This window comes from Bombina bombina, chromosome 1 (assembly GCF_027579735.1).
Source record: "Bombina bombina isolate aBomBom1 chromosome 1, aBomBom1.pri, whole genome shotgun sequence".
Lineage (NCBI taxonomy): Eukaryota > Metazoa > Chordata > Amphibia > Anura > Bombinatoridae > Bombina > Bombina bombina.
Genome location: NC_069499.1, coordinates 1,525,679,558 through 1,525,694,492, shown reverse-complemented (window position 1 = coordinate 1,525,694,492; position 14,935 = coordinate 1,525,679,558).

The window sequence follows — 14,935 nt, the reverse complement described above, 5'->3', positions numbered from 1 at the left end:
TTGTACACACACCCTTTTTCACTGTTAGTTTTTTGTAACTTTGTAATTTTTAATTGTAGATTTATATTATTTGAGTAGGGTTAGGTTTTTAACTATATAATATAGTTAATTTAATTTGTAGTTTAATGTAATTTTAGTATAATAGTTAGGGTAGATTAATTTTTAGTTTAATATAGTTTAATGTAATTTTAGTATAATAGTTAGGGTAGATTAATTATTAGTTTAATTATAGTTTATTTTAGTTCTAAAGGTAAGTTTTAATTTATTATAAGATAGGGTTGAGTTAATATTTAATGTAATGTTAAGGGGTTGTTAGGTTTAGGGGTTACTAGCTTAATTTAGTTTATGGCGATGTGGGGGATGGCAGTTTAGGGGTTAATAGGTTTAGTAAGTGGTAGTGATCTGGGAGGTCAGGGGTTTAGGGGTTAATAACTTTATTTAGTTGTGGTGGGCTCCGGGAGCAGAGGGATAGGGGTTAATACATTTAGTTAGCTGCAGCGATGTCGGGGAGCGGGGAATAGGGGTTAATAAATTTATTAGAATTGTGGTGGGCTCCAGGAGCAGAGGGATAGAGGTTTATAACTTTATTAGAGTTGTGGTGGGCTCCGGGAGCAGCGGGATAGGGGTTAATAATTTTATTTAGTTGCGGAGGGCTCAGGGAGCGGCAGGATAGGGGTTAAACATTTTAGTATAGTGGCGGTGTTTAGTGACAAGGTATAAATAAAGCTGTGAAAAAGCAGAATAGCAGCGAGATCGATGACTATTAGTTAACAACAGTCCGCTGCTCATCGCCCCGTACTTGGTGCGCGGCTTTTTGACAGCTTTTTATATAAATATGGAGAGTATATTTAGGTCCATGGCCGCAATGTTAGGCGAGTGTATTGGTGCCGTTGAATGCAAGTAAGTTGACGGCTTTATAAGTAGGCCTTATTGAATAAACAATTTGAGGACTCAAAAGTCATTTGATAAATGGAGAACAAATGAGGAATTTAAAAGATTGAAAAATTACATTTCTGTGGAGCTAAGAAAATTACAGTAGGAGATCAATTCTAGAAAAAGAAGAAAATTCTTAAGGGATTTGTTGGACTAGAAGAAAGATAAGATATATGAGTATGCAGGAAGGTATACCTCTAATTCTCATACTAAGATAGATCTGATAGAGAGGACAGTAGTGATCAGGGAGACATCAGCATAGGAGAGGTAATTTTTTAGACAAAGAGAAATCAGGACCCAGAGAAAAAGGAGTGGAGGCTGGAAACATAAGAAAGGACAATGGAAGGAGAGGAGGGTATATGTTACGCAGTTCACAGAATTTGGAGAAATTAAACCACTGAGTGGTGATCTTGAAGTTGTAAGCCTGTCCAATAAAAAAGGACTTATTTTTTGTCCCTCAAATAATTTGGATATGTTAACGGCTACAAAAGAAAATGAGGTCTTAGATATGATGGTATCCGGCCCTATCATCAATTTGAAACCTAAATCATCATATATGCCATCATTATCTATAGTACCTAAGGTAGCTAATTTTGTGAAACTAGTGGCAAAAGAGATCAATGCTTTAGATGATATATTGAATATGAAACATAACAACGAAAACCAAAAGAACAGCGTTAAAAATTTTTATTTAGTGATTCTGATTTAGTGATAAAACCATCAGATAAGGGTGGGAATGTAGAACTACTGAATTGTCAGAACTATGTACATGAATATAATAAACAGTTAAATTCCAAAACACAGTATGAGACTCTGAAAAGAGATCCAAGATTTCAATATAAAGAAGTCCTAGATTTGCTCTTAACTGAAGCACTAAAGGTGTAATTAACAATAATTAATTTAAATACATGATAACAGATTTTCCTGTAGTTCCAACTTTTTAGACTATAACAAAACTTCATAAAAACATATGCCATCCCCCCCAGGAAGACCTATTTTATCAGGTCAGAATGGCCTATGTGAAAATGTAGGCAAATACTCAGATTGGTGCTTACAACCGCACCTCTCATGTTTACAATTGAATTAAAATCAAGAGGAGGAGGTATGCCAAATTATAAATGGATCTACAATATGGATTCCTTACAACCACAGGGTCTAAATTAGGAAATTAATTATGCCCCATTTTTGATAGATTAGACTATGGATTATATAGTTCAGAACAAGCTAATGAGGTTCCTCCAAATACTGTGTCAAGAAGTAAAGTTGAAATTTTCTGATAGAAACTTTAGTACAAGGTGTAAGGAAAGTTTACATTTTATTAGGTGAACAACAGTAACAAGTTCAGAATTATATACACAGTGCAACATTATGTAGATGCTTAATCACTATTAATAAGTATCCTCTAAATATTTTGTTGTAATGTGTGAGTTTGGCTAAATGATTCCCTGGGTGCAGTATAACGTTAAGTGCAGGATGATAATTAGAACATGAGGAGAAATCACAGAGAGCTCGCTCTCAGTGACTGACAGTCCCTTCTCTCGCATGTCATTTTACATATGGGCAGCGGATCCTGTTTGTCCACTGCTCGTATGTAGGGAAGGCAAGTGGAAAACTTCTAGAGTTGAGAAGCTTGTCCTCTCACCTTTTAGTACATGGTGCCTATGTTTTGACTTAATTAAATGGTGCTATTATGACACCTTGGTATGTGTGTCGTGATTGCAAAATTGATATAGGTAATGTTAAGGAAAAATGAACAAAATAATGGTCTATTTCACCAAACACCAATTATGTGAATAAAAAGGCAGCATAGCTGTCATACTAGATGACGCTTGAGAAAGCCCAATCAGAACTCTAGGACAGTCTTTGGAACTTAGACAACTGCTGGGTACCACTATCAATATGTTGGCAATAAGTTGCAATGGTGTTTTTGCTATATTTTGCTCATATGTGTGTGTAAATTATTTATCATTAATACATCTATAAATGGTTGCATATTTGGGACGCCTTACTTTCTCTGTCTTTCAGTTTATACTGAATTAAGCCTAATGTAAGCAGTGCTGGATAGAATTTACATTTTTCTTGTCTTTTAATTTTCAATATTATTTCTTAGATGCACTGGGGGACCCCAAGAGATTTTTATAAGGGTCATTCCAAGTGTTTCAAAGGGTCAATAAGATTAGCCAAACTGAGATTCTTTACCGTGCCTCAACAAGTAAAATGAAACAAGAAAATAAGGTTTATTATCCAATACATTAAGGGCTTGAAGGACTTACAAAGCATATTGAAAAAACATTGGCCTATACTCCAAACTAATTTGGATTTGAAAAGAGTTTTGGGTGACTATCCACAGATGACAGCCAAGAGGGCCCCTAACTTGACAGACAGCTCAGTAAATCATTTTTACACCAAACCATCAGCAGCTTGTATTTGGTTACAACAGACCAAAAATGAACCTGGATGTTATCCCTGTAAATGCTGTAAAGAATGTAATTATATACAAAAGGCAAGATTCTTTGTTTCCAAGGCAGGACTTACTTATAAGATTAGGGCCAAAATAAGATGCAGGACTGAAGGTGTAATTTATCTTGCCAAATGTGGTTGTTTCTTTTTTTACATGGGGAAAACCACAAGGGCCTTAAGTGGCAGAACATTAGATTACTTACGTGACATAGAGAAAGAAGAGAAAACCTCTAGTATAGCCCAACATTTCAAAATCTTTCATAACTCTTCCCCTAAAACATTTAGCCTAATAGGAATTGAGAAAGTAAAACTAGGCATAAGAGGAGGCCACCTAGCGAAAATCCTTTTACCTTACAACATAAAAGTCGTTGGATATTTAATCTAGATACCATGTCCCCAGGAGGACTAAGGTAAGAACTTTTGTATTCACTTTTTTTGTAATGTTGTAACATTCCATTTTTACTATGTGGCATGTTTATAATAATTAATTTTAGTAACTTTTCAAATAATGTATAGTGACTTTGTATTAGCTCTTTATCAATAAAAGCCATTGTGGTATAAAATTCAAAACTATATTTTCAAAATATTTACAACATTCTATAATGGTTATAGAATTAACTTTAATTTTTGTTGTTTAGGTACATGAACATTTGTTTTGTAATATAACACAAATAGTAGATTACATGTAGATATAACTATTTAATTTCAACCATATTGTAACAAGCGAACAATGTTAACATTTTGTACAGAAATGGAACCACATGAAGGATTTCTGGGGGATTGCAACAAATGTTGCGATGTAAGGCAGCTGTGATCAAAGCTAAATTACAAGCCCTGACAAAGCCAGATGGTGAAACGATTGTAGGCATCTTTTATTGGTTCCCTGAATATCCTGAACTTCTAACACAGCACGTCGACCTGAGAGAGGAGAATTATACTCCCAGAGATTGTGGAGCCTTGACTGCGGAGTCTTGACCTAACGGGTGCAAATCAGGTACTTGTTTGGCTTTAAGTTACCTGCTTTGACTTACCGTTTACTTTAGCTTTGGGTTTTAGTCTGTCCGGTGTCAGCGTACCGGAAGCACTCCGGCTTCTCAGCTGTGAGGACTGGTGGTTCTTCACTGCTAGACCTACAGCATAAATAGAGGAGCTTACCTGTCAGCATATGCCTGAACTTACGGTTTCGGAGCATCGTTAACAATATTTGCTACAAGTTTAGCTGGCAAACATACGGCCAGATTACAAGTTTTGAGTTAGGAGCTATGCGGTGCTAACGAGCAGTTTTCTCTCACCGTTCAATTACCTGCAGCACTGGTATTATGGGTTTTTACAAACCCGGCGGTAAAAGGCAACAAGTGAGCGTTGAGCAAAATTGTGCTCCTTACCGCACTTCAATACCAGCGCTGCTTAAGTCAGCGGTGTTCTGGTCGTACGTGCTCGTGCACAATTTCCCCATAGGAATCAATGGGGAGAGCTGGCTGAGAAAAAGTCTAACACCTGCAAAAAAGCAGCGTAAAACTCAGTAACGCAGACCCATTGATTCCTATGGGGAAACACATTTTATGTTTACACCTAACACCCTAACATGAACCGAGAGTCTAATCACCCCTAATCTTACACTTATTAACCCCTAATCTGCCGCCCCTGACATTGCCGACACCTGCATTATACTTATTAACAGCTAATCTGCCGTTCCGGACACCGCCGCCACTTAAATTATACTTATTAACCCCTAATCTGCTGCCCCCAACATTGCCGATACCCACATTATTTTTATTAACTCCTAATCTGCTGCCCCAACATCGTCGCCACCTACATTATACTTATTAAACCCTAATCTACCGCTCCAGACATCGCCGCCACTATAATAAACATAATAACCCCTAAAACGCCGCACTCCTGCCTTGCAAACATTAGTTAAATATTATTAACCCCTAATCTGCCATCCCTAACATCGCCGCAACCTACCTACATTTATTAACCCCTAATCTGCCACCCCAATGTCGCTGTCACTATACTAAATGTATTAACCCCTAAACCTAAGTCTAACCCTAACAGCCCCTAATTTAAATATAATTACAATAAATCTAAATAAAAATTAATATTATTACCTAAATAATTCCTATTTAAAACTAAATACTTACCTGTAAAATAAACCCTTAGCTAGCTACAATGTAACTAATAGTTACATTGTATCTAACTTAGGGTTTATTTTTATTTTACAGACAAGTTTGTATTTATTTTAACTAGGTAGAATAGTTATTAAATAGTTATTAACTATTTAATAACTACCTAGCTAAAATAAATACAAATTGACCTGTAAAATAAAACCTAACCTAAGTTACATTAACACCTAACACTACACTATAATTAAATAAATGACCTAAATTAAATACAATTAGCTTAAGTACAAACCCCACCACTAAATTACAGAAAATAAACAAATTACAAGATATTTAAACTAATTACACCTAATCTAATAGCCCTATCAAAATAAAAAAGCCCCCCCCCCAAATAAAAAAAAAACCTAGCCTAAACTAAACTACCAATAGCCCTTAAAAGGGTCTTTTGCAGGGCATTACCCCAAAGAAATCAACTCTTTTACCTGTAAAAAAAAACAAAACACCCCCAACAGTAAAACCCACCACCCACACAACCAACTCCCCAAATAAAAACCTAACTATAAAAACCTAAGCTCCCCATTGCCCTGAAAAGGGCATTTGGATGGGCATTGCCATTAAAAGGGCAGTTAGCTCTTTTGTGGCCCAAAGACCTAACCTAAAAATAAAACCCACCCAATACACCCTTAAAAAAACCAAACACTATCCCCCTGAAGATCGATTTACTGTTCTGAAAACCGGACATCCATCCTCAAGGAAGCGGCAGAAGTCTTCATCCAACCGGGCCGTAGTCCTCAACGAAGCCGGGAGAAGTCTTCATCAAAGCCAGGTGAAGTGATCTTCCAGACGGGCAGAAGTCTTCATCCAGACAGCATCTTCTATCTTCATCCATCCAACGTGGAGCAGCTCCATCTTCAAGACATCCGACGCGGAGCATCCTCTTCATCCTGAGTCTTCTTACTGAATGACATCATCCAAGTAGTGATGTCGCGAACAGTTCGCCGGAGAACAGTTCCCAGCGAACATAGCTTGTTCGTGTTCGCAGCGGCGGGCGAACATATGTGATGTTCAATCCGTCCCCTATTCGTCATCATTGCCTAAACTTTGACCCTGTATCTCACAGTCAGCAGGCACATTCCAGCCAATCAGCAGCAGACCCTCCCTCCCAGACTCTTACACCTTATGGACAGCAGCCATTTTAGATTCATTCGGAAGCTGCATTGCTAGTGAGAGGAGGGACAGTGTAGCTGCTGCTAATTTCATAGGGAAATCGATAGCTAGGCTAGTGTATTCAGTGTCCAGTGTTTTTTTTTGTGTAATCTAATAGCAGTTACCTGCCTGCCACTGCCAGCCTGTGTGTCAGGCTCACAGCATATACTGTGCCTACTTGCTCAGTGCCACCACTCATATCTGGTGTAACATTAGTGTAAATTTAAAAAAAAAAACTTTTACATCAATCTGCTAGTGTAATCTAATTTCAGTTGCCAGGCCAGCCTGCCACTGCCAGCCTGTGTGTCAGACTCACAGCATATACTGTGCCTACTTGCTCAGTGCCACCACCAGTCATATCTGGTGTAACAGTAGTATACATTTTTTAAAAAAACCTTTTACATCAGTTTGCTAGTGTAATCTAATAGTAGTTGCCTGCCTGCCACTGCCAGCCTGTGTGTCAGGCTCACAGCATATACTGTGCCTACTTGCTCAGTGCCACCACTCATATCTGGTGTAACATTAGTGTAAATTTAAAAAATTTTTTTTACATTAGTCTGCTAGTGTAATCTAATTTCAGTTGCCAGGCCAGCCTGTGTGTCAGGCTCACAGCATATACTGTGCCTAGTTGCTCAGTGCCACCACCAGTCATATCTGGTGCAACAGTAGTGTAAATTAAAAAAAAAAAACTTTTACATCAGTCTGCTAGTGTAATCTAATTTCAGTTGCCAGGCCAGCCTGCCACTGCCAGCCTGTGTGTCAGGCTCACAGCATATATTGTGCCTTTGTAATATACCTTTAAGGAGGAACCCTCCCATCTACATCCTTTCCCTATTTAAAGCACTCTTTCAGCATTCACAAACTGCCTGTTAATTGAAGTAATACTAGTATACAGCTCATCCGAGTTTTAGCCTTTACTTCGTTATTATGTTCAGGTCATCACCCTAATCCTTAAGCATTAATCCTCACCTAAAGATCTGCTGCTTTTTCTACAGCTTATATTAATTTCAGCGGACATCTGAACGCAGAACTACCTTTTGTCGGAAGTATTGCAGAATCTGATTTCAACCCGATCCTACCTCTAGAGGATTCAGCTGTGAACGGAACCTTAACCGCATACCGGAAGTAAGTCTCGCTCACACAGCCCGGCACCTCTGACTCTCAACTCCGTTCAGGTAAGAAGCAAAGCACCGCTTACTACTTTCAACATCTGGGAGAATCTGAGCTCAAGCGGTATAGTGGTAAGATTGTTTTGACTTGCTCAGTGCCACCACTCATATCTGGTGTAACATTAGTGTAAATTTAAAAAAAAAAACTTTTACATCAGTCTGCTAGTGTAATCTAATTTCAGTTGCCAGGCCAGCCTGCCACTGCCAGCATGTGTGTCAGGCTCACAGCATATACTGTGCCTACTTGTCCAGTGCCACCACCAGTCATATCTGGTGTAACAGTAGTGTAAATTAAAAAAAAAAAAAACTTTTACATCAGTTTGCTAGTGTAATCTAATAGCATTGCCCTGCCTGCCACTGCCAGCCTGTGTGTCAGGCTCACAGCATATACTGTGCCTACTTGTTCAGTGCCACCACTCATATCTGGTGTAACATTAGTGTAAATTTAAAAAAAAAAAACACTTTTATATTAGTCTGCTAGTGTAATCTAATTTCAGTTGCCAGGCCAGCCTGCCACTGCCAGCCTGTGTGTCAGGCTCACGGCATATACTGTGCCTTCTTTCTCAGTGCCACCACCAGTCATATCTGGTGTAACAGTAGTGTAATTTTTTTTTTAAAAAAAACTTTTACTTCAGTCTGCTAGTGTAATCTAATTGCAGTTTCCAGGCCAGCCTGCCACTGCCAGCATGTGTGTCAGGCTCACAGTGTATACTGTGCCCACTTGCCCAGTGCCACCACTCATGTTATCTTGTTTAATAGTAGTGTAAGTGTACATTTAAAAATAAAAAAACTATTTTGACTGTGAAACATCAGTCTGCTTTTTTGTGTCAGGCTCACAGCGTATACTGTGCCCACTAGTTCAGTGCCACCACTCAAATTATCTTGTTTTATAGTAGTGTAAGTGTACATTTTAAAAATAAAAAAACTATTTTGACTCTGAAACATCAGTCTGCTTTTTTGTGTCAGGCTCACAGCGTATACTGTGCCCACTTGCCCAGTGCCACCACTCATATTATCTTGTTTTATAGTAGTGTAAGTGTACATTTTAAAAATAAAAAAACTATTTTGACTCTGAAACATCAGTCTGCTTTTTTGTGTCAGGCTCACAGCGTATACTGTGCCCACTTGCCCAGTGCCACCACTCATTTTATCTTGTTTAATAGTAGTGTAAGTGTACATTTAAAAATAAAAAAACTATTTTGACTGTGAAAAATCAGTCTGCTTTTTTTGTGTCAGACTCACAGCGTATACTGTGCCGACTTGTCCAGTGCCACCACTCATATTATCTTGTTTTATAGTAGTGTAAGTTTACATTTTAAAAATAAAGAAACTATTTTGAGTCTGAAACATCAGTCTGCTTTTTTTGTGTCAGGTTCACAGTGTATACTGTGCCCACTTGCCCAGTGCCACCACTCATATTATCTTGTTTAATAGTAGTGTAAGTGTACATTTAAAAATAAAAAAACTGTTTTGACTGTGAAACATCAGTCTGCTTTTTTTGTGTCAGGCTCACAGCGTATACTGTGCCCACTTGTCCAGTGCCACCACTCACATTATCTTGTTTAATAGTAGTGTAAGTGTACATTTAAAAAATAAAAAAAAATATTTTGACTGTGAAACATCAGTCTGCTTTTTTGTGTCAGGCTCACAGCGTATACTGTGCCCACTTGTCCAGTGCCACCACTCATATTATCTTGTTTAATAGTAGTGTAAGTGTACATTTTAAAAATAAAAAAACTATTTTGACTGTGAAACATCAGTCTGCTTTTTTGTGTCAGGCTCACAGCGTATACTGTGCCTACTTGCCCAGTGCCACCACTCATATTATCTTGTGTAATAGTAGTGTAAGTGTACATTTTAAAAATAAAAAATCTATTTTGACTGTGAAACATCAGTCTGCTTTTTTGTGTCAGGCTCACAACGTATACTGTGCCCATTTTTCCAGTGCCACCACTCATATTATCTTGTTTAATAGTAGTGTAAGTCTACATTTTAAAAATAAAAAAACTATTTTGACTGTGAAACATGTCTGCTTTTTTGTGTCAGGCTCACAGCGTATACTGTGCCCACTTGTCCAGTGCCACCACTCATATTATCTTGTTTAATAGTAGTGTAAGTGTACATTTTAAAAATAAAAAAACTATTTTGACTGTGAAACATCAGTCAGCTTTTTTGTGTCAGGCTCACAGCGTATACTGTGCCCACTTGACCAGTGCCACCACTCATATTATCTTGTTTAATAGTAGTGTCAGTGTACATTTGTACATTTAAAAAAAAAATTTGGACTGTGAAACAACAGTCTGTTTTTTTGTTTCAGGCTCACAGCGTATACTGTGCCCACTCACAGTAGCTTGCACACATAGTAGCACTAATCGAAAAAAAAATGACAGGCAGAGGCAGGCCAACCCGAAGGGGCCGTCATGGTCGTGGTGCTGTGATTCCCTTTGGCCATAGAATAATGCCCAATGTTAGGCCACGTATCATGAACATGAAAAGTTCTGATGAAATAGTTGACTTTATAACACAGGACACCCAATCTTCTACAGCTTCCACTCTTAACCTTGACGCACCATCCTCCTCCAGCTTAGCTTCAGGCACCTCTCACTTACCAATTGCCCGTCTGCCGCCACCGCCGACACTAGCACCACAGCCGCCTCACTTGATCTGTCAGAGGAGTTATGTACACCTCAGTGTAAAGAAATGAGTGATGCGCAACCATCATTGACAGAGGATGTAGATAACTGTTATATGTCTCAGTCAGGCAGCATTACAGACATGGACGACGCACGGTGTGATGATGATGATGATGTTGTACCCGCCGTTGCTTCCGTTGTTGAGTTGTCAGATACAAGTGAAGGGGTTGATGATGACGATGCGTCCGTGGATGTCACGTGGGCGCCCGGTAGAAGAGAAGAAGAACAGGGGGAAAGTTCAGATGGGGAGACAGAGAGGAGCAGGAGGAGGAGACGAGTTGGAAGCAGGGGGAGGTCATTGCAAGGAGCTAGTGGCACAGTCAGACAGCATGCATCGGCACCCGGGGTCAGCCAGACAGCATGCTGTTGCCACCACCAGAATGCCGTCATCGCAGAGCTCAGCAGTGTGGCATTTTTTAAAGTGTCTGCCTCTGACAACAGCAATGCCATTTGCAACCTGTGCCAAAAGAAACTAAGTCATGGGAAGTCTTACACCCACCTAGGTACAACTTCTTTGCGAAGGCACATGATCTCACATCACAAACGCCTATGGGATGAACACATGAGGACAAGCAGCACACAAACTCAAAGCCGCCATCCTCCTCCTGGTCCAGCATCTTCAGCCACGTCAACCACTGCTGTTCTCCTTGCCCCCTCTCAACCATCTGCCAATCAGTCTCTCTTCCAGAGCAGTTCCTGCTCATCTGCCCACAGTCAGGTGTCTGTCAAGGACATGTTTGAGTGTAAGAAGCCAATGTCACCAAGTCACCCCCTTGCCCGGCGTCTGACAGCTGGCTTGTCTGAACTCTTAGCCCGCCAGCTTTTACCATACAAGCTGGTGGAGTCTGAGGCGTTCAAAAAATTTGTAGCTATTGGGACACCGCAGTGAAAGGTACCCGGACGAAATTTCTTTTCACAAAAGGCAATCCCCAACCTGTACTCGATTGTGCGAAAGGAAGTAATGGCATGTATGGCACACAGTGTTGGGGCAAGGGTCCATCTGACCACTGATACCTGGTCTGCAAAGCATGGTCAGGGCAGGTATATCACCTACACTGCGCATTGGGTAAACCTGCTGACGGCTGCCAAGCATGGAATGCCTGGCTCTGCAGAGGAGGAGTTGGTGACACCACCACAACTTGCAAGCAGGCCTGCTGCCACCTCCTCTACTCCTCCTACTCCATCCTCTTCCATAACCTCCTCGGCTGAGTCCTCTTCTGCTGCTGCATCTTGCTCCACATCAACCGCAACCCCCCAGCTCCCCATGTACTATTCCACATCCCGGATACGGCAGTGTCACGCCATCTTGGGGTTGACTTGCCTGAAAGAAGAGAGTCACACCGCAGCAGCACTCCTGTCCGCCCTGAATTCACAGGTGGATCAGTGGCTGACTCCGCACCAACTGGAGATTGGAAAAGTGGTTTCTGACAACTGAAGTAATTTGGTGGAGACATTGAAATTGGGCAAGTTGACACATGTGCCTTGCATGGCACATGTGTGTAATCTGATTGTACAACGCTTTGTGCATAAGTACTTAGGCTTACAGGACGTCCTGAAGCAGGCCAGAAAGGTGTTTGGCCATTTCAGGTGTTCCTACACGGCCATGGTGCACTTGTCAGATATCCAGCGGCGAAACAACCTGCCAGTGAGGCGCTTGATTTGCGACAGCCCGACACGTTGGAATTCAAAACTCCAAATGTTCGACTGCCTGCTCCAACAAGAAAAAGCCGTTAACGACTATTTGTATGACCGGGGTGCTAGGACAGCCTCTGGGGAGCTGGGAATTTTTTTGCCACGTTACTGGACGCTCATGCGCAATGCCTGTAGGCTCATGCGTCCTTTTGAGGAGGGGAAAAACCTAGTCAGTCGCAATGAAGGCACCATCAGTGACATCATACCATTTGTTTTCTTCCTGGAGCGTGCCCTGCAAAGAGTGTTGGATCAGGCCGTAGATGAGCGTGAAGAGGAAGAGTTGTGGTCACCATCACCACCAGAAACAGCCTTATCAGCATTGCTTGCTGGACCAGCGGCAATGCAGGAAGAGGATTGTGAGGAAGAGGAGTCAGAGGAGGAATGTGGCTTTGTGGAGGAGGAGGAAGACCAAGCACAACAGGCATCCCAGTGTGCTTGTTGCTGTCACCTATCTGGTACCCGTGGTGTTGTACGTGGCTGGGGGGAAGAAGATACCTTCAGTGAGATCAGTGAGGACGAGGAATGGGACATGAGTAGCTCAGCATCCAACCTTGTGCAAATGTGGTCTTTCATGCTGTCGTGCCTGTTGAGGGACACTCGTATAAAAAAGCTGAAGGAAAACGAACTGTACTGGGTGTCCACGCTACTAGACCCCCGGTATAAGCATAAAGTGACTGAAATGTTACCGAATTCCCACAAGTCGGAAAGGATGGAGCAGTTCAAAAATAAATTAAAAAGTATGCTTTACACAGCGTATAAGGGTGATGTCACAGCACAACGAGAATCTAACAGGGGAAGAGGTGAAAGTAATACTCCTCCTCCCACGACCACGCTGGCAAGGACAGGACGCTTTCCAGACATGTTGTTGATGGAGGACATGCGGACCTTTTTATCTCCTATGCATCACCACAGCCCTTCGGGATCCAGCCTCAGAGAACGACTCAACCGACAGTTAGCAGACTACCTCGCCTTAACTGCAGATCTCGACACTCTGAGGAGCGATGAACCCCTTGACTACTGGGTGTGCAGGCTTGACCTGTGGCCTGAGATATCCCAATTTGCAATCGAACTTCTGGCCTGCCCCGCTTCAAGTGTCCTGTCAGAAAGGACCTTCAGTGCAGCAGGAGGTATTGTCACTCAGAAGAGAAGTCGCCTAGGTCAAAAAAGTCTTGATTACCTCACCTTTATTAAAATTAATGAGGGATGGATTCCAAAGGGACTGACATTGGGTGTTACATTCGAGTAAAAAAGGCCTGATGAGATGAGCTGCCTTGGGCTAAAAATGGTCCACATGCTGCTGTATTTTATCTTCGAATGCCGGATGACTTGCGTGACTTATCCGCCAACAACTAGGGTTCAAGCCGCAAAGTTTTAGGGCACTTTCTAACTGTCAAACAAACATCAATTTTTCTGGCCGCTGCTACAGCAGCTGCTGCAACAATACCTAATTTTTCAGGCATGAGTACATGCCTAATTTTTCAGGCCTCTGGTGCTGCACTGTGGCTTCAAAACCCAAACCAAAAAAAAGGCACATAAGAATAGTACTACTTAACACACCACTCATATCTGGTGGCACAGTAGATTGCACGTGCAGTGCCCCAAATTTGAAGTAGGAGGACCAACCAAGCATCTCTTTCCATCTTCCGGTTCCTAAAATCCATGCCATATACACGTCCCCTGATAGGGGACACCGCAGTGGAAGGTACACGGCCGAAATTTCTTTGCACAAAAGGCAATCCCCAACCTGTACTTGATTGTGCAAAAGGAAGTAACCTTTCCATGGGTCCCAGAATGCACGTCTTGTAATTCTCTGTCTGGGAAATGATCTATCTATCAAATCTATCTATTTATCTATCACATCTATCTATCTATCGTATCTATCAAATGTATCTATTGCATCTATTGATCTATCTATCCAATCTATGTATCTATCTATCTATCAAATCTATCTGTCTCGTGGCCGGACCGACCAAGCATCTTTTTCCATCTCCCGGCTCCTAAAATCCATGCCATATACACGTACCCTGATAGGGGACGTAACAGGTATTAAACTGATAAGAATAGTACTACTTGACAGACCACTCATATCTGTTGGCACAGTAGATTGCACGCGGTGCTCTGACAAAATGCAGAAGGACATTTGGCAGACGGACATTTGGCAGACAGACAGAAAGCTAAAGAATGTTCCAAATTCGGCTGAGGGCAGATATGTTCCAGAGTGCTCTGTTCTAATCAGAGCCTCGGGCACCGCAACTGCCTCTGGGAACCCTACCATGGGTCCGAGACCGCACGTCTTGTAATTCTCTGTCTGGGAAATTATCTATCTATCTATCAAATCTATCTATTTATCTATCAAATCTATCTATTTATCTATCAAATCTATCTATCTATTGATCTGTCTATCTAATCTATGTATCTATCTATCTATCTATCTATCTCGTGGCCGGACCGACCAAGCATCTTTTTCCATCTCCCGGTTCCTAAAATCATCTCCGGGTTCCTAAAATCGATGCCATACCTGTACTCTATTGTGCAAAAGGAAGTAATGGCATATGGGGTCTTTCATGCTGTCGTGCCTGTTGAGGGACCCTCGTATAAAAAGGCTGAAGGAGAACGACCTGTACTGGATGTCCAAGCATCTTTTTCCATCTCCCGGTTC